Below are 20,934 nucleotides of genomic sequence, written 5' to 3'. Positions count from 1 at the left end.
ACTTAAATAATTCACCTTCATGTCATGTAACAGCCCTAGCACAAAAGGAGACATAGAGAACAAAAACCTGGATGACACTTCCGCTAGTTGGTGAGAATTTAATCTCAGATTTCTGTAAAAGCCTTTTATCTTCTTCCACCCCCAGCTTTTTCCCCCAACTGACCCAATTTAATGCTACACAATCAGGTTAACTCAGCTGGAGACACAGAAGTCAGAAAAACAGATTACTGCTCTTTCAAATGGAGAGAGAAAGTCAGGAATCTAAGAACTAAAGTTGAAAACTTGGGGGAAATGATTTTAAAGTGGGGGGAAATAAAGGAATGTTAGAAATAAAGGTCAGAATATCTGTTTTTCTTTTCAGGTGAAGTAAGAAAACATTTCTGTTATATGTTTTGAGGTACTACATACACAGCACTGGAATTATGACTTATCCATGCTGCACTAATAACAGCTAACAAATTGAGAGTTTACTAGTGCTAGAAGTAGACATAGAATTTTAAATGGGTTGAGGGATGAAATCCTCACAAAAACTTCTTATCCTCACCTTCCCTGTAGCAGTCAGAAAACTGAGTTTAAGAACCATGCTCAGAGCTGGAGGAGTTAGGATGCCAGCCAAGGGTATTCAATATCTGAGTCTTTGCCCTTACCAGCTTTACTATACTTCCCATTACTACAAACCATTGCTTTCAAAGAATGGTCCATGGACCATGCCCATCAGAATGACTTACAACTATTGTTAAAAATAGATTCTTCATGCCCCTCTTAGACCAAATGAATCAGAATCCATGGGACTAGGACCCAGAAATCCGCATTTTTACAAACTCTCCAGGTGTTTCCAAAAACACTCATAAATACATATTTAAAAGTTCATAGTTCTTACGGGGCAGTATATAGTAGACCTCAAAAGCATAGTCACTGAGGCCACGATACCTAGGTTAAAACCTCTCCTGTGCCACTATTCCTGTTACTTGAACATGTTGCTTAAGCTCTCTATGGCTCAGTTTCCACAGATGCATCATTTGATGGACTTAATGGGCAGCTGCCTATTCATGGTTATAGTAATGTTGAGTGAATAGATTTTTCACATTTATAGGGAGGCCAAAGAATGAATGATCCAAAGGTGAGATAATGCTAAAATAATTGTTATTCTTTGGATGTGTTACATTTGAATATTGATTTGATATTCTACTAATTCAACCAAAAACAATAACTAAAACAACAACTGGTGCCACATTGTGAAAAAATTTGGTTTTGAAAACACAAGGAAATTATCTGGTTTCTTCATCTTGATTCTCTCTTAAATATACTTCTTCCCCTGCCTTACCACTGTTATTTCTTGTAAACTACAATATGCTGATATATTCTCCTTTCTCTTATAGTAACACTCTTTTACTCTATCTCATTTCTACTTTAGAACTTCTGGGAAGGTTGAGATGAAAGGTGTAGGAGCAGGATGGGAAGAGGGGACAGATAAGAATTCAAAAGAAATATTTGGGTAGTAAATTACTTCAATATATATAAAGAACATCAAGTTTATAAACTCTATTAAACTAACACTTATCTAAAATAGGTTCAGCTATAATAAAATGGAAGGTAAGGTTTGCCACAAAATACAGATAATCAACCAGAGAGTTTTCACTATCAAAAACTCTGAATCAGATCCTCCTTAGTACTAGAAAACTCAGCCTATTGAAAGCCCTGAATTTTGAAGGTGGAGCTGGGACAATGAAGACATTCAAAGCATTAAAAATAATATTTATCATAAAATACTAGATTAACATTTTTCCCAAATAACTTTTATCCTTAAAAAGAAGAGTCAAGTGTAGACCCTAATTCAGTATATTCACAAAGAACACATCTGGACACATAGCTCTTCAACAGAACTGCTCATTTAATAATAATTTAAAGAAAACAGCGAAATCTTGGGAGGACAGATGTCCTAGCAATGAGCTCTGCTTTGCATCTGCAAAATGAATCACCTCACACAAAAGCCTTGCAGAGAGCTTCACTCAAATTCCTGCTTCATCAGAATACGCTTTTACTAAAACAATAAGTTCCGCAAGAATGGGAACCTCCTCTACTTTATTTACTCTTTTATCCCCAGCTTCCAGATCAGTGGCTGGTGCAGAAAAGAAATTTGATCATTGTTAAATTGCTTTTTAAATTGCTGAATTAATACTATAGGTCATGGACTTTTGCAGTTGTTCTTAAAAAGTCAAAATTGCAAATGTTAATTTTATAAACATCCCCTCCTTTAACCAATTTTACACCTGCAGGGTTGTTAGAGAAATTATAAATGATTAAGATTTAGTTCAGTCACTTTCTTCACAAAAAGCATACAAATGACCAATAAGTATATTAAAAAGGTACTCAACTTCACTAATCATCAGGGAAATGAAAATCAAAACTACAATGAGGTATCTCCTCAGACCTGTTAAGATGACCTTTCTCAAAACAAACAAAAAATAAATTAAAAAAAATTACAAGTGTTGGCAAGGATGTAGAGAAAAGAGAACCCTGGCACACTGTTGAAGGGAATGGAAGTTGATACAATTATTATGAAAAACAATATGAAGATTCCTCAAAAACTTAAAATCGGAACTGCCATATCATCCAGCAATCCCACTTCTAAATATTTATACAAAGGATTTGCTATCAGGATTTTAAAAAATATATTTTATTGTTTTTTTACAGAGAGGAAGGGAGAGGGATAGAGAGTTAGAAACATCAATGAGAGAGAAAATTCAATCAGCTACCTCCTGCATACCCCCCACTGGGGGTGTGCCTGCAACCAAGGTGTATGCCCTTGACCGGAATCGAACCTGGGATCCTTCAGTCCGCAGGCCGACGCTCTATCCACTGAGCCAAACCGGCGAGGGCTGCTATCAAGATCTTTAAGAAACATTTTTAGTCCCATGTCCATTGTAGCATTATTCACAAAAGCCAAGATATGGTAACATCCCACATGTGGGATCTAAAATAATCAGACTCACAGAAGCAGAGAGTATTATAGGGGTTGCCAGGGGCTGGAGGGAAGAGAAAATAAGGAGGTGATGGACAAAGGGTATAAAGTTTCAGTTACACAAAATAAAAAATTTCTAGAGATCTACTATACAACATAGTGTCAACAATTAACAATAACATATTGTATTAAAATTTACTAAGAAGGTAAATCTTATGTTAAGTGTTCTCACACACAGAAAATAATCCTATATAATAAAAGCTCAGACCAAAGTGTGTAAATCCAGAATGACCAATCAACCAGACACTCAATGCGGGAGCTGCCCCCTGGTGGTCAGTGTGTGGTTCTCCCACAGCAGTAGCAGCCGCTCAGAGGGTGGGTCCACAGCCACTGGGCTGATGAGGATGAGCGGTGCTCCCACAGCAGGCTGATCCCCGCAGGCCTCGCCCACCAGTGCACGAATCACAGCACTAAAAGCTGATGGTTACTGACTTAAAAGCTGGCAGTTGCTGACTGGGATGAGTGGCGCTCCCACAGCAGGCTGACTCCCACCGCAGGCTGATCCCCGCAGGCCGCTCCACACCAGTGCACAAATCACAGCACTAAAAGCTGATGGTTACTAAGCACCGTCCTTATGATGGGCAAAGGCCACATATTCTCCACAGAATCTCAGATAATCCCAGAACCCACCTCACAGGGTTGATCTAAGGGTTTCTATTCATAGCTTTCAGAATGGAATGAGATCATCAGCTTTTAAGTAGTTGAGGGAAAACACACACTGCTCCTTTTTCATTCTCTTCCTCCCACCTTCTTGGGAGAAAAGGAACAACTGGCTCCCACGGCCCTGCCCTGAGTGCTGTGCGAAGAGCTCACCTGCCCTCTGCTCCAAGTGAGTCTGCCTTTACACCTAACGCCGCTGCCTGAGCATCTTACTCAACCCGTATCACTGACTGAGCACCCACCGTGTCCTAGGCATGCCCGGGTGCTCAAAGAGCAGCAGGGAGCCAGCCTCCCTGTCCTACTGAGTGTGCCATCCTCCAGGAGAGGAAAGGGGTGTGGGGAGGAAACAGCCTCGGACAGATGTGAGGTGCAGCCATTAGAGGGCACAGACACCATGAAGACATAGGAATGAAGCCACATAGGGGCTCCATGAGGGAGGGGTAAAGGGAGGCTCACTGAGGGAAAGTGGACAGATGGAGGAGAGCCAGGTGGATGCCTGGAGAAGGGCATCAGGCAGAGGGGACAGCCATAGAGGGGCAGCAGGATGAGCAAGAGGCTGAGTGGAAGGGGGTCAAGGCTGGGTTGGGGGGCCCATGAGAACCTGGCATCCCCTGAGTGCAGGCATTGAGGATGTAGGTGAGGACCCACTGGCTTCTGTGTCAGGAGCAGACTGAGGGGGAAAAGGAAGCAGGGAGACAGCAGGAGGCAACAGCACTCTCCCCAAAGGCGATGTGGAGACAGTAAAAATTGTGGCAGCTGAGGTGGCAGCTTTGGGGTGTACTGAAGAGAAGCCAGAGCATGAGGAATGATGTGGGGGGGTGGGGGGAGGAGGCCCCATGTCCACTTGGCCCCTGGGAAGGCAGGGTCTCCAGCAGCTGCTGGCAGGGGGCTGTCCATTTTGAGGGTCTGACTATAAAACCAAGACCTTAGTTTGAGCTCCACACGAGGGACATGGAATGTTCATGACCAGCCTCCCACCCTGAGGTCCAGGAGGTGGGTCATTCCTGTCTGGCTGCCCTAATTCCCCCCCCCCCCCCACACACACACACACCACCACCACAACCACCAAGCTCTCTTTAGTGATGACAAGTACTTACTGGAAACAAGCAAATGGTTTTATTTTTGATACAAAAAACAACAAAACAGAATGTACAGTATTATGGAAAGCAAATGCTGAAAACTAGGATAATGAAGCCCCCTCTTGGACACACAGATCAGCTGTGCCTAGAACCAGGTCACGTGACACAAAAGGTCTCAGGGTCCAATGCAAAGGGATTTCCCAGGTGGTCCGACTCCAATCCCCGACTCCAGTTTCCAAGACAGAGAGGATCCCGTATCACAGAACAGAACTGCCAAGATCAGCCCTAAGTCTCGCAGCCTAAGGCAATGCTTGCAGTGCTTCCGGAGAAAGAAACGCTCCTGAGATGCTTGGACAGGGTGATCAGCATCCAGATCACTGCCTCTAACTCCCACCTGGGGTCTGTGGTGCTCCCAGCTCTGCCCCTCCCTCCCCCTCCCATGTTCCCTCCCAGGTGAACTGCAGATGGCCCTTCCCATCCTGCACCCTCCTCAGCTCCAATGGCAGGTAGGGAGGGTGGGGGTCATGCAGGGAATCTGAGGGCTTCGAGGAAGTGCCCCTTGAAGAGCCAGAGACAGTGTCTGTCCACCCGCCCCCCTGGATGAACCCATTAACACAGAAGCCTCATGAGTGTGTGTTTAGAACCAGTCCCCCTCCCTCCTTTCGATTCTGCCACTGTGTAACTTGACTGTTTGGGGAATGTTAATTCTCTCTCCTTTAAAATAAGAACAAGAGCTTGGTGGGTGTGGCTAAGTGGTTGAATGTAGACTTATGTCTCAGGAGGTCAAGGCACAAGATTCCCTGTCAGGGCACATGCCCAGGTTGTGGTCTTGATCCCCAATGTGGGGTATGTAGGAGGCAGACGATCCATGATTCTCTTTCATCACTGATGTTTCTATATCTCTCTCTCTCCCTCTCCCTTCCTCTCTGAAATCAATGGAAGATATCCTAACTAAATAAAGACAGAATATGCTAATTGACCCTCACAGCATCACTAAGATGGCGGCACCCACAGCCAATAAGGAGGGAATATGCTAATTGACTGCCCTGCCCTCAAAGATGGTGGTGCCCACTGCCAATAAGGAGGGAATGCTAACTGACTGCCACGCCCTCAAAGATGGTGGCATCCACAGCCACAAGATGGCCGGCAGGGGAAGGCAGTTGTGGACAATCAGGCCAGTAGGGGAGGGCAGTTGGGGGTGATTGAGCTGGCACGGGAGGACAGTTGGGGGCAATCAGGCTGGCAGGGAAGCAGTTAGGCATCAATCAGGCTGTCAGGGAAGTGGTTAGGAAGTGATGAGACTGGCAGGCAGAAGCAGTTAGGGGCAATCAGGCAGGCAGGCAGGTGAGCGGTTGGGAGCCAGCAGTCCCGGATTGTGAGAGGGATGTCTGACTGCTGGTTTAGGCCTGATCCCACAGGGGTCCCAGATTGGAGAGGGTGCAGGCTGGGCTGAGGGACTTCCCCCAACCAAGTGCACTAATTTCATGCACCAGGCCTCTAGTCCTATATAATAAAAGCCTAATATGCACATTGTCCCCTCAACCAGGAGTTAAACTGGGAGTTCGACCAGTCACTATGAGGTGCGCTGACCACCAGGTGGCGGTGCGGAACATGGCGTGCGTTGGCGACAAGGCACTGGCAGCGGGCAGCATTGGAGGTGCTGCTGGCCTCAATGGGCTTCCGGGACCACAGGGGCCGGTTGGGCTCATCGTGGGTTCGCGCAGGAGCCGGTCTGCCAAGGCTGGCTGGGAGAGAGCACGTTGCGCGCCCAGCTCCCATGCAGCACCATTGGGTGACCCAGAGGCCCATGCTGTGTCCCAGCCCATTGTGTCTAGCCACACTTACCACATCTCTGTGTGGGGACTCGGGCACTGTGACTCAGGCAGAGGGGAGAAAATGGGAGCCCAGGGGCCCAGCTGCTGCCCAGGGCCCAGAGGTCAGCTGGGACCTGCCCTTCCATGCCAGACACTCACACTTCGATTGCCAGCCAGACCTAGATACCATACCCATGCACGAATTTCACGCATCGGGCCTCTAGTAATAATAATAATAATAATAATAATAATAATAATAATAATAATAGCAATAATAAAAATGGGGGTGACTTCAGGCAATGATGGCTATGTCTGTGGTCTTAATGGGGCTGCTGGTTTCACATGTATACACTTACCCCCAAACACATAGTGTTGTAGCTTTTTATATCAGTCACTAGAGGCCCGTTGCAGGAAGATTCCTGCAAGCAGAGGGCTTCCTCGCACCTATTTCTGCAAGAATAGGGCTTCGTGAGGCCGAAGCAAAGCAGAGAAGGGAGCGAAGCCTGCAGAGCTCCCTTCTCCACTGCCTCGCTCCCTCCTGTCTCCGCTGCCTCACTTCCTCCCATTTCTGCTGCCTTGCTCCCTCCCATCTCTGCTGCCTCACTCCCTCCCTTCTCTGCCACTTCTCTCCCTCCCTTCTCCATTGCCTCAGCTCCCTCCTGTCTCCGCCGCTTCGCTCCCTCCCGTCTCCGCTGCTTCGCTCCCTCCCATCTCTGCTGCCTCATTCCCTCCCGTCTCCGCTGCTTCGCTCCCTCCCATCTCTGCTGCCTCATTCCCTCCCTTCTCCACCACTTCGCTCCCTCCCATCTCTGCTGCCTCATTCCCTCCCTTCTCCACCACTTTGCTCCCTCCCCTCTCTGTTGCCTCGGCTCCACTCCTGTCTCTGCTGCCTCGGCTCTGTTACCTTCTCCGCCACTTTGCTACCTTCTGCAGCACTTGGCTTCCTTCTACGCTCTCTTCAGTCTTCACTCCATGCCTGTATATGCTAATTACTGCCATCTTTGTTGGGTTAATTTGCATATCACTCCAATTGGCTGGTGGGCATAGCGGAGGGATGGTCAATTTACATGTTTCTCTTTTATTAATGTAGATACTTTAAGTGCTTTACCTTGTTTTTAGTCACAAGTAAATATTCAAAACTGTAGTTCAATGTGCTAAGTAACTTGAAATTTCTCAAAAAAAATAAAAAGAAAGTTTGAAATCAATGGGGGTGAGGGGGGGTAGTTTGGGACCCAATGCCTTTGGGGATAATCAATTGTTCTCATTGTTGGTCTTGGCCCTCAGCAAACATTCTAAGTTTTCCTGGGAGTTATGAGACTAAAACAAAAAAACATCAGAGTGAAAAAGGACAATGGGGATGTTACTGTTTTTTTCTCATTTTGTCCACCTGATTTCTTCTCAGTCTTTAGCTAATTTTCTACCTACTCTGAACAGCAATTCCATCAAACAAATAACCAAAGAAGCCTGTAGAATTATACTCTCATACCCCTATCCTCTTACTCGCCCCCCCCCCCCCCCCCCCCCCCCCCCCCGTCTCTACTCAAAATTGCAGATGCCACTCTGGACCAGTTCTGCCTCAGGACAGGATAAAACACTTCTGTTTTATCATGCAGAAGCCACCTCCCCGCCATTCACTCGGCGCTCCATCTAAAGGTAATCATAAAACACGACTGTACTGGGCCATCAGGAAGTGACACATTTTTTTCAGCAGAACATTAAGGATTTCAGGGAGTGCATCTTTTAACAAAGCACCATTGTTATCTGCCTAAAATGCAGCTGATAATAAACCTTGTTGCATCTGTGCTGAAAGATTTCATTTCAGGCTTATTTACCAGTGGATGGACAGAACTGCTTTGTAGCATCCTGACCTCGGATGGTGCTGGAATATAAACGAGAGCCGGGCGGGAGCAAGTGGAGCTGGCCTGAGCCATATGCACCTGGCCAGGGCTGCTGACTTCACCTCCTGCTGCGGAGGCAGGGCACATGCTCTCAACTAATCAAGGAGGGGCCAAGAGTTGTGGTTTGGAGCTAAACCTTAGATTCTGAGTTAATCCAAGCACTGTAATGCCAAAGAAAAACTGGACCTGTGGAATTGGAGAGCACACAGTCCAGGTGAGACTAAGTGCTGGGTTGGTCTTTTGAAAATTCCCTCCTGAAAGAGAACAAAGGAGATGAAAAGGGCTCCTGTGTGGACTCCCCTCCGGCCTCCTGCCCTCAGTTCCTAAGTGATATTGTGGCTATAGATACCAGCCTGATGGATATATGAGGAGGCATCAATGTTTGTACTTTTTTAAAGAATAAAAAGCCACAGCGATGTAGGTTCCGTCAAAAAACACAAGCTGTTCTATTTGGCCATTGAAGCACTTATTGCTCAAGGTCTGTCCGCCGAACAAGTGCACAAGGCGGCTGAATGAGGAGTCTGGAGCTCAGCCTTTTACAACTGGGTCAGAATGCTTTGACATAGGACCGGGGCCAGGAGCTGTTATCTTCCTTGTGCAGAATGACTGAGCTCAACTTCTGGATCACTGGGTCGGGGCCATAGCTTTACAAAGCAGCAAATGATGCTGTCTGGATGGAGCAAAGTTCCCCCAGCCTAGCCTTTAGTAGTGAAACAAGGGAGGGAGTGGGGAAGGAGGAGAAGCTTGTCAAGTGATGCTGATAACAGAGTAAGACAAGCCTAACATCACAAATCAGCTTGCCACTCCCACCTGTGGCTGTGAAAGGGCACTGCCATTTCTTACTGTATCACCAGCTCATTAACATGAGTAAGCAGTCATTACACAGGTGATATAAGAGAACATAATTTATATGTGAAGTAGTTAGTCATGGATTTCTCAGCATTCCTATTCTCAAATGCCTGTCTTTTTAAAACACGTCAAGGGCACAGTTCAGATTCATGTTGCTACATTACCGTTTTCTTCTGTCTATAAAAAGGATGTGTTACTATGGCTTCAGTACCAACTGCACAGGCTATTTCACTGGGTGAACCTGTGATCCCTTGTCTGAAATGGAGGTGGGAACTTTTCTAACATGAATGATCATTTCCCCTGACATTCTGATGAAGTTAATGGACACAATTTACATGAAGGGCTATATTTGAGAGTTCTCAGTAGGGATGAGTACCAATAATGTTAAATTTTGTAATGCAAAAACCATAAAAATCAATTAATATTATCATAAATAAAATTATATTAATAAAATTCTCTTATTTTGAAAATTGTAATGGCTACCAAGATGGTTGGTTGACTTCTCAAGATCTACATCTTTCTACTCTTATTGTGAACAACTGGGCTACCAGCAGGGTGAGGAGAGGCCAGGCTGGGGGAAGAGTTTATTGATAAACTGGAAAAGGGCCTGTGGTTGCACAGTTACAGTAGAGTTAGTGAAATTCGGCCTGTAAATAAATGCTTTTCTACAAAAGCAAGTTCCAATAATAAACTTATTGGCACATAACAGAACAGAAAGATGTGGACTAGCTGGTGGCTCTCTGTGGCAGGAACCAGTTCATCAGGTCCTCTCCTCTTTCAAAAACACATTTATGCCCCCATCTGTAGGACACTCAGTGGACTTCCCCATGGAGCAGACTGCATAGCTGCAAAAAGTATACAAGAAGAGTGGCATTCAGGAGCCCTTATTAGGACCATGTTGAAGGATTTTTAAATATATTTTTGTATTATTAAAGTAATATTACTTTAATACATTATCCAGGAGGGGGAAATGCATCTAACTCATAATTACTGTTAGTCTTTGGGTGTTTGCTTTCAAGTATTTTTTTCTAGTTATATTAGAAATATCTCACACAGTTGTTCATTCTCCAGGAACACTGAGATATCATATTCTTATAGTATTCTATTTTCAATGGAAAGTATGAAGGATATAATAGTAGGTTTATTTTAATAAATGAGATAAAATAATTTGGGGGTGTTTAGGAAATTTTCTCCATGTATAACCATTATGCGTTATTATGACCATTGAGATTAATGAATGCTAGGTGAGTATTTAGAGGTCATTGGCTGTAAGCCATGACTGAGAAAGAATTCTGCAAATATTTTCAACTACTACCTGGATCTTACCGAAGTCTACTTTCCCCCGCACCCTTGAACATATATACTTGCTTATTAGCCCAACAAGAGCAACTCTGTTACTGCACTCATTTGAAGTTGCCTGTTTCTCTTTCAGTCTCTCTGTGTGTTCTGGTGTTGGTATATTCCTACTCACACTGTTTCTGCTCTTTCTCTATATTCATTCATTCACTTAAACCACTATACATAAAACCCAGTCAAGCCTTTTGCTAGGCACCAAGTCTATCAACCTAAATAAGAATCAACATTGCTTGGCTCTCCTGCATTTCAGCAGGGTTTCCAATTTAAATAAGGTTGAAGAAATAGGACCTTAATCTGGTTTTAAGAATTGGTGAATTTCTTTATTTGATTTCAGGAATTTATCTAAATTTTAATTGACTCGTTAAATTGTTGAAGAGATAAGAAAAGCAAGTAAGCTCACACCTATAACCATTGCATCCTTAGGATTGAAAGAGTAGTGTGAATTCTGAAATACTTGTGCAACCTCTGGGATACCCAGACAGGAACTTTGCCTATTCAGGCTTGGTTATACAATGGAAGCTACCTACCTAATTGACTCTCTTTGGAAGTCAAAACTAATAGAATTCTAATTTGGGTCCACCTGGGCCAAACATGTATGTCACTATTTACAGAAATTCTACTTAGGAAACAGAGTTTGATTTAGATTAGTTGGATCCATATATAATGAAAGTTCTATATAATTAACTGTAAAATTAACTTCAGCATTAAAATAAATACATGACAATAAAATCCAGAATCTCTTCTCTAGGGGGTCAAGGCCTTTCTGGCCACTTGGATGTTTCAGATGAAAAAATTGTTGGGAAACAATTAAGTATTTATATTCTTAGTTAAGTATATGAACAAGAAAGAGCATTAAATCCAGGCCTGGGATGTCTCATAGCCCCATTCCCAAGTATAAAGGGGTGTGTGTGTGTGTATGTATATATATATTCTTAAGTAAAGTATATGTGTATGTACACTTTACCCAATAAACACTCCTTGCCACGGTAGTTATTCTAGCAGAATACTCAACATTTTTTGGTTAGGAAATTGGCAAACCTTTTAAAAGTAATGGGAAAAATGGAAACACTATAAAATAAAGATAGTTAATATAACCTTTACAAGCAAGACTTATAGAATTTAAAGCATTTTTCTGGAGTCACACAGGTGGTAATGAGTCCGACTGAGCGTCAATACAGACCTGCCTGACGCTGACATCCTTGCTCTTTCTAATACTTTCTAACACATCAAATAGCCTTAGGAAAGGCAGCTCCCCTGCCTGAAGCGCACACTACTCCCATCCTGTGATGATCGTGTTTCTTTATTCATACCACAAACTTTTATTTAGAGCTACCAGCCAAATGTTGTGTATTGGAACCACTGCTTAACAGTAATTATAGGTAAGTATCTTTATAGCTACCATTATTCAAAATACAAATTTTAATATTTTTATTTGTGAAGTATTCTGGCATAATGAATTATACATTAACTAATATAATAGATGACCATGCCACCACCCAGATTTAATATAGGCAAATTAATGTGTCACATCAATTTTTTCATTTGTTAAGAACCAGAATCTTGAGGAGTTAGCCACTACCTAGATGTTGGTGTATATGATTTGCATAGAGTTTTCATACTTTTATTACATTTGTATCTCTAAAGATCCAGTTTTTTCTATTCTTCATGGCATGAACCTTAGGGAGATATAACCCTTTCTAACCCTCTAAAACTTTCTGGCCCTTCAAGCCTAGAGTGAGCTGCTCCTGGCCTCTGCTACGGACCCGCAACAGCAGGCCACAGAGCAGGCCCACGCCCTCCATTCAGTGTCTACACCACGGGAGGTTTAGCTGGGCTAAACAGACTCTTCTTTCTGCTCCATCACTGGATTCCACCTGCCTATGCTGAGGCCACTGACTTTTGCTGGAGGTCTACTTTACATAGCAGTCTTCTCCTAAAGTTCCCAACAGGGATGGGGGGATGTGTACCTATCCTGATCTCCTCTTACGTTTGAAGCCTGTGCTGGGAAAATCAGAACCCACATCTGACCACCTTGCTTACATCCTCCCTTTTGCTCATGTTTCCTTAACAAGCCTCCAGGAGCTGAGGGGGGACTTTTAAAAACAAAGGGAAACTTCCTCTATGTGATCTGGCTCAACCTCCTGCCTATGCCTTTAGTATAGATGTAGTAGTATATTTGTTTTACCAGGGGGGAAATTTAATGATATGCGTCCTTTAGGTTTAATCCCTTATGCATTAAATGGGCAAATAAAGAAATTTAGCAAATCCACCCGTTCTACATATAACTTGGGTTTCATGCCCATTTTCATCCAAACACATCAAGTTCCAGCACTTTTTCTCCAACAGGCCACTGGACAGTAATGTGTGACCCCACTCACAACTGGAAATGTTTGGAGAAGATTGCTGTCTATGTAAGAGCAATTCTCCCATTATCAAAGAAATGGCTTCAGCATAATCATAATGGCACAGCAAAGTTCATGACTTAATGGTGAAAATCAAAATGACTTAGTTTAATGCTGCACAATATTATCTTTATTGTATGTAAATTTGGAATCATGACTGAATAAGCAGTAATTGATGGAACCTATAAGAAAAGAGAGATGAAAGAGCATAGAGAATGAGAAACCCAAATACTGAGAAACACCAACATTTGAGCATCAAATTGGTAGAAGAGAAGCCAAGGAAAAAGCAAAAGGTTGAGGGAAAAGGAAGAAGAAAAAGAATTGGAAGTGAATGGCATGTAAAGTTTCTAAAGGTCAACAGTGCTACAAGCTACCCAAGGTCCTGTAAGGTAATAAAATCAGTCCACTGCAACAGAACATTAAGAGGTCATGGACAGGTTTAGCAAGAATGGTTCTGATAAAATGGTACAGTCAGAAAATACTTAGAAAAACTAAGGAATAAAAGAGAAGTGAAAAAGTTTAAGAAGTAAATGTCTTTTAAGAAAACTAGTTGAGTCCTGACCAGGTAGCTCAGTAGGTTGGAGCATCATCCCTATACACCAAGGTTTCAGGTTCAATTCCCAGTCAGGGCACATGCAGGAATCAACCAATGAATGCCTGAATGAGTGGAACAGCAAATCAATGTTCCACTCTCTCTATTAAAAAAAAAACTAGTTGATAAGGGAAGAATAAATGTAATATAAGAGAATGTCAGCTGTCTCAGGAAGGTTATTTTTAATAAGGGAAACTGTGTCTGTTAACTAACACAGGTTAAAAGATAAACTGCAGTAATATCCCCAAAACTCTGAAGTTACATTTTGCCATATCCAGTGAAGGTCATCAAGGGTCTACTATGTACATATAGTCCCTCAGGAGCCCAGGAAAGCGGAGGTTCTATCACTTTGGCTCTTGGAACTTTCAGCCATCAGTGGAAGTCATCGCCTATCATTGGCCCAAGCACATCACATGGTCATATATGACTTCAAAGGAAACAGAAAAATACAACTATGTAGTATGAATGGATAGAAAATATCACTATTTGTGAGTAGGTTTATTGACTACTATGGGCAAGAGTGACTTGCCCGTACCAACCAAGCGAAAGAGAGAAGGTGAGATTGAAGACAGACTAGAGAGAGATTAATTGAAAGAACGTGGTTTTAGAAAGAAGAGGAGGGGGAAAGATAGAGCAGGAGGTGATAGCTTTTGTGCAAAGGCTACCTGTTATTAGAAATGGACAAGAAAGAAGTGAGGCTGGCCATAAATGGAGATGGGATGTGCAGTTTATATTTGGTAACATCTATTTTTGTTTCTGTTTTATGTGAAATAGGAGGCAAAATCAATGACTGGATATTAGAGTGCAAAGGTTAGAATTAGGATACTGAGAAATTTGATGCAGGTTCAGAATTATTACTCTATCAAATGGGAGGTGAAGGATTACATGAGGAATCTTGGGTTCACAGCAAGAGTTAGGTGTTTTCGGTAGATATGTTTAAAATTGCACCAATTTGGATGATTGTTTAATTTTCTCCAGCAGGAAAGAAGGATGACCCAAGATGCTTGAATTGTTCCATGTTTGGCACTTTGCTGTTGCAATTGAGAGGCAGACAGTTGAGAGGCCAAGTGTTAAGGGCATTGGCAGGAAAGAGGCTGAGGGGATAAACCAGGAAAGTAGCTCATCAACTGGGAGGAAAGAAAGTGTTGACCAAGTCCTTTTCCCCAATGAAAATGATGACTTTTTATACTCCCTGATAAAGCAAATGCCTTGGAAATACAACAGCTGTTTGTAGAAGTACAATTAAATCATGTAAGATTTGCTTGCTCTCTTTGGTAAACCTTCCAGGAGAATTCTAGCAGAACTACTCTGTCACTGGGAGTTACTACTATGCAGGAGGCTAATAAATCTACCCCTTTGATGAACACATGAATATGTCCTGGGAGCCTAATATATTTACCCAGCAAGAAAAGATGGATTCTAGCAAACTTAGTTTGTAATTCTGAAGACATAAATCACTTTAAGAATAATCATTAGGACTAAAAACACCGACATAATAGAAAGCCTGGGAATCCTTTAAGAAAAATCTTTATTAGAAGCAAGGAACAAATACAAATTTCAGAATTAATTTTTAGAATCTAATTTTATAATAAATTCTGGATTGTGGGACATTACACCTAGGAATATTTACTTCCTTGGTTTAAAATTTCCAGCTAGAGCTAGCTATTGAAAACCTCTCAAATCTAGCATGTTGACATCCAACTGCTTTTCATTTACATATCCAAGAATGTGAGGATGATTTCTGCAAATAAAGTTGGATAGCTGAAATGATTTCATGCTCTTATTCCCATCAGGTTTTTTTTTTTTTTAACTTGAGTCACAGGTTATTTCCTTTGCTGCTTCAATTCCAAATTCAACTTGAATTGGACAGACTTTTTATTATCTTATATCTCTTAAATTAGGAGAGGAAGTACTATACCTGGTGATAAAAATAGACCAGAAAAAGCACCGTATAAAAAGGCCAACTTGGTCTGATCCTGAAAATTTCAACCAAAAAATGTAATCTGTGCTTTAGTTATTGCCAATAAAGACTGGATCAAGTCCAGAAGGAGGTAGTTTTAATCAATTGTTTTTAGGAGGAGAGTCTATAACCTCCTGGCTTGAAAATCTTTAAGCAGTAAGTCTTGTAGAGACTTGCCAAAATTGCATTACGGCTTCAAACCATCACAAATTACACTGCACTTTAAGTTTTATTACCAGGTAAGACAGCACACAAATTCATTTCCATGTCTGTTGCCAATTTAAATGAATGGCTGGTTCTTGCAGCTCAGGAAGACACCAGAGGAAATGTTGCACTGATCATTGGTGCATGGAATAAATAATAGCAGGCCCCTTGGTCATTTAATCTCAAGCAAAATTTATATTTTAAGTAGGCTTTAAAAATGTAACGTGAATTATGCTGTATAAGGGTAATAATTCAAAAAAGCAACCACATTAAATGCCTACTATGCACTCAGAACCATTGTAGATGCTGTGGGTTATACAGAATGAAATGATATAAGCTCTACTCTCAGAGTTTTCCTCCACAATTGGTCAAAGTAAACTAACACACAGGCAAATACTTAGGTCACCATGTAATTAGGGTTAAATTGCTTCATACATCCAATGCTAGGGAAAATCAAAGGGAAAAAAATAGCATAGTCAAGGGAGGCAAGGTCTTAAAGCTTTGAAAGAGAAAAGAAAAATAAATGTTGCATGTAATGAAACAATAAAAACAGCAGCAAGAACTTAGAAACTCAGGTTACAAATTCATGGGATAGTGAAAGTACTCATTTGACTACAGGAGGCTTGAAAATAAAGGACTGTCAGAGATAAGGAACATGGTCCAAGCATGGGAAAAACTTCCAAGCCTGCAGAGGATTGAATCCTGTGTAGCGATGGCTTGTAGTTTTCTTGTGTCCCCAGCAGCCTTATTAGCAGGGAAGATTCATATATTCATTTATCATCTGGCTGGGCTAAGTGTATTATTGTGCCAGGCTGAGTTGGGTTAGAAATAAAACCAGTCTGGAGGCCAAAAATCAGCTTAGAAAAAATTAGTGAGAAATGGCCAAGAGAATTGGAAAACAAAGACCCAAAGTCCCTTGAGTTAGGGAAGGGCTACAGCCAGGACACAGGCTCAAAGGCTGAAGTGTATAAGAGAAAAAAGGAAGACATTGATATTCATTATAAAAAAAGAAAAGAAAGAAAAAAGAAAAAGATCAGAAGGTAAAGACTAGAAGGATTGGGAAGCTTAAAAAATAAGATATGAAGTGTATAAACTGATAAAAACAAAAAATAAAACTCTGAAAGTGGAAGAGAAAAATAAACTTTAGAGAGAAGACAAAGGAATTAGGTATCAGAAAAGTATGAGAAACAAAAACAACGGGAGCCTGAGGCACATATATCATGAAATGACAAGGAGAAATGATAGCAGATGAACAGGAGGAGGCTGTGGGGGAAAGAATAAAAGGTAAAACCTGGATAAATGAGCTGAGGGAATATTAAGCTGTCATAGGTAAATAAATTCAAGAGGAGAGGGTGGGGGAGAAAGAGAAATAAATAACCCCTGAGAATTAGAAAACATTCAACAACATCGCTTTTCCTTCCTTGCCTTCCCCTAAACCAGCATTGCCGCATTTTCAAACCTCAAGTGAACCCCACTAGGACCACACTTCCTGCCCAATTCCCACCTCCCAGACTTCTCGGGGATGCTAGATCATTTTAAGGCCTGGCTTTCTTATGACAATTCACATTCAGACTCCAGAACCTTGACTACAATGTGTTACCACTCAGCAATGTTTCATTCATTATTATTTAACTTCCTATTACTTTTCCCATACCACAAGTTCCTAAAATTTCTCTCTCCATAAGCCCTCAAAGTCACCCATTCTGCAGATCCCTTACTCCCCTATTACTGTGTTTTCTCCACTTCCCTCACTCAGGGCTTTAACATTTCTCAGCATCTTCGCTCAGTTTCTCCTCTTATCTGGCCATCTTTTGCTGGGGGAGAAAGGAGGGAGGGAGGAAGAAAGGGAAAGATGAGTTACTCCTTCCATGCATTCCCCCTTGGACCTCCTCCACAGACCTTGTTGTGTCTCATACCCCTGCCTCCTTAACTATTCAAGTTTTCTTTAATTTCCTTTTCCCACAAACTTTTGTCTTATGTGAAGCTTCTTTTCTTCAAAACATTTTGCTCTTCAAAACTTGACTATCTGGGCTCTGCTTCCATACCAGTATTAACACTTTTATCTATCTTTAACAAAAACCCAAGGGACTGCACCTCCTTCTGGCAGAAACTCCCTTCCCTCTTTCTTCTGTCAGAATTCCTGGTGGCAAGCACTGGTATTTAACTCTGGTGATTAAGGCAGAAAGGAATTTATAAAAAGGCTACTGAGTGATTGACAAGAATCTCTGGAAGTGCTGAAGGACCAGACTTGAGGCCAAAGCTTCCAGAAACAGCAGCCACACCAGCCTTTAAGGACAGACCGGGGCAACTGCTGTTCCTGCCACTGCCCCAACTGAGCACCACCTGCCACAGCTTGGATTCCTGCCAAGCACTCAACTCTACTGCAGGGACATATTGCCAACACGAATGCCACTTCTGACCAGAGGCTAAATCCTACAGCCGCCACGGTCCGCAAAACCCCCCAATGCTTTTGCTTTCTCCTTTCCAAGAAATATGGATACACACCAACTTCTTCCCCCCATATTGCTCAGAATTAAATATGACACGAGCAAAACTGGCTGGTGAAGCCCAATAGGTACTTGGGCACATCAGTTGACTAAAAAAAGAAAAAATATAAATAATCTATACTAATAAAAGGATAATATGCTAATTAGGGCAGACGTCTTCCGGACAACCTTCTGGATGTCCTTCTGGACAAAGCCACAGCGACTGCAAGAGCCCAGGCTCAGGCAGCCAGGGGTGGCTTGGCATACCCTTCGCCCTTCTCCAGGCAGCTCCCGGCACCCCGGGGTGGGTGGGCATCCCGCTCGGCGGGGAGTCCCCAAGGGCCCTGTGGACCCTTCCGCTGCCTCCCATCTCCACTCTGATTCCGATTCTGGGTGCTTGGGGGCCCACAGGAAGGAAGTGCACACCTGTGGGCGCTGTAGAGGGGCAGGCAGCAGCAGGTTGGGGGGACCCCAGGGAGGCCTCCTAGCCGTGGACGCCCAAGTCTGTTCTGGACCTAGGGCCGCGCTCTCCCTGCAAGTGACTCCGAAGCTGCCAGTGTCTAACTGCCAGTCTCCGGGAGGTGGGAGTGCATCTACTGTCCACCAAAAAGTAAGACCATTAAACCATTCACAGTCTCAGTGCAGACTCGGGTCCATGACCGAGGGGGTGGAGGCCAGACCAAACAAAACAGCAGAATCACCTCGGCGGGTGCAGCTGCAGTCCACGAGGGCCTGGGCAGTGTAGAAAGCGCTACCTTCTCACAGGTCCTGTGCTGGCACTGCCACCTCACTCAACCTCAAGCCCTCCTGAGTCCTGATAGCAAAGTGTGTAGGGCATCCTGTAGGAGCTGTGCCGTTCTGGGTGCTTTTGCCCAAAGACATCCTCTGGGATGAATTCAGAGCCACATCTCACTTCCCATGAGACTGGAAGAACCATGTAAAAGGAATTCAACAAAAGCTTTCCACATCTCTGTTTATTCTTTTGAATCCATAAAACAACCTTAAAACAATCATTCGGGCCACCTAAGAGAGAATGCAATTTCTGGCCAGAGCATGCAGGATTCTTTTGCCCAACAGGTTAAAGGAAGCAGAGAGCTGGCACAGTGGAAATGGTCTCCTCTGAGGAGACCAAGGGAATGGGGTTGCAGAAATTCCACAAGCCTCTTGCCACCTTCTCCTTCGAAAACCACACCATCCAGATCCACCAGGACTGGAAGTAACTGGGAGTCGCAGCCGTGGTTTGGGACGCGGTAAGCAAATTCTGGGTGTCCTCTGAAAACATCTGCAATTGATTATAAGACTGGTCTTTATTTAAAAAGAAATAAAAGGATAGCTTTGTTGAGATATAATTCATATACTGTACATGTCACCTAAAGTGTGCAATGAACTGGTTTTTTAAAGTAAATTCAGAGTGGTGCAACCATCACCATGCTCAATTTTTAAATATTTTCACAACCTCATCCACTCCCAAAAAAACTTCTATACACTAGAATTACTTTCCTGATCATCTTCCCCAAAATAGATTGCATTTTAAGGGTGGGTAAAGGAAAGTTGAGGGAAGTTAAAATACTGCACAAAGGATATAAAATGACAAAGCCCAAAGTGAAGACCATGTGTTTTCTTTCTTCCTTTTTTTTTAATTGATTTCAGAGAGGAAGAGAGAGGGGGAGAGAGAGAGAAACATCAATGATAAGAACCACTGATCAGCTGCCTCCCACAGGACCCCTACTGGGGATCGAGCCCACAACTCAGGCATGTGGCCCTGACCGGAATCGAACCTGGGACCTTTCAGTCCACAGGCCAATGCTCCCTCCATTAAGTCAAACCAGCCAGGGCCATGTGTTTTCTTTAAGTTCTGCATGGTTGTAATGGTCCCCAAATCTATACTAATAAAAGGATAATATGCTAATTAGAGCAGACGTCGTCCGGACGACCTTCCAGACATCCTTCCAGACAAAGCTGCAGTGGCTGTGAAGGGCCCAGGCTCAGGCCGGCAATGGCAGCAGCAGTAGGATAATGGGGGCAGTGACTTCCCCTAATCCACCAGGTCGTTTCCCACAGAGGGAGGCCAGACTGGTGGTTGAGGCAGAGGCAGTTAAGGGCGATCAGGCCAGCAAGGGAGCAAGTTAGAGTCGATCAGACCAGCAGGGGGGCAAGGTATGGGCAATCAGGTTGGCAGGCAGAGGCAGTTAGGGGAGATCAGGCAGGCAGGCAGAGGGGTTAGGGGTGATCAGGCAGGCTGGCAGGTGAGCAGTTAGGAGCCAGAGGTCCCAGATTGTGAGAAGGATGTCTGACTGCTGGTTTAGGCCTGTGGGATCGGGCCTAAACCGGCAGTCAGACATCCCCTGAGGGGTCCCAGATTGAAGAGGGTGCAGGTCCCAGATTGAAGAGGGCCTCTAGTCTATAATAATACAAGTGTAATATGCTAATTAGACCAGACATCCTTCCAGATGACCTTCCCGATGAAGCCAGGGCTGTGAGGGCGAAGGCAGCTGCCGCAACTGCAAGGGCTGAGCACCTTGCACGAATTTCATGCATCGGGCCTCTCATAATAAATATAAATGAGAATCATAATCATTAACTCTTGACAGGCAGAGTGATTTATTTTTTCT

This window comes from Myotis myotis, unplaced genomic scaffold, assembly GCF_014108235.1.
Source record: "Myotis myotis isolate mMyoMyo1 unplaced genomic scaffold, mMyoMyo1.p scaffold_m19_p_7, whole genome shotgun sequence".
Lineage (NCBI taxonomy): Eukaryota > Metazoa > Chordata > Mammalia > Chiroptera > Vespertilionidae > Myotis > Myotis myotis.
This window is presented reverse-complemented; position numbering follows the sequence as displayed.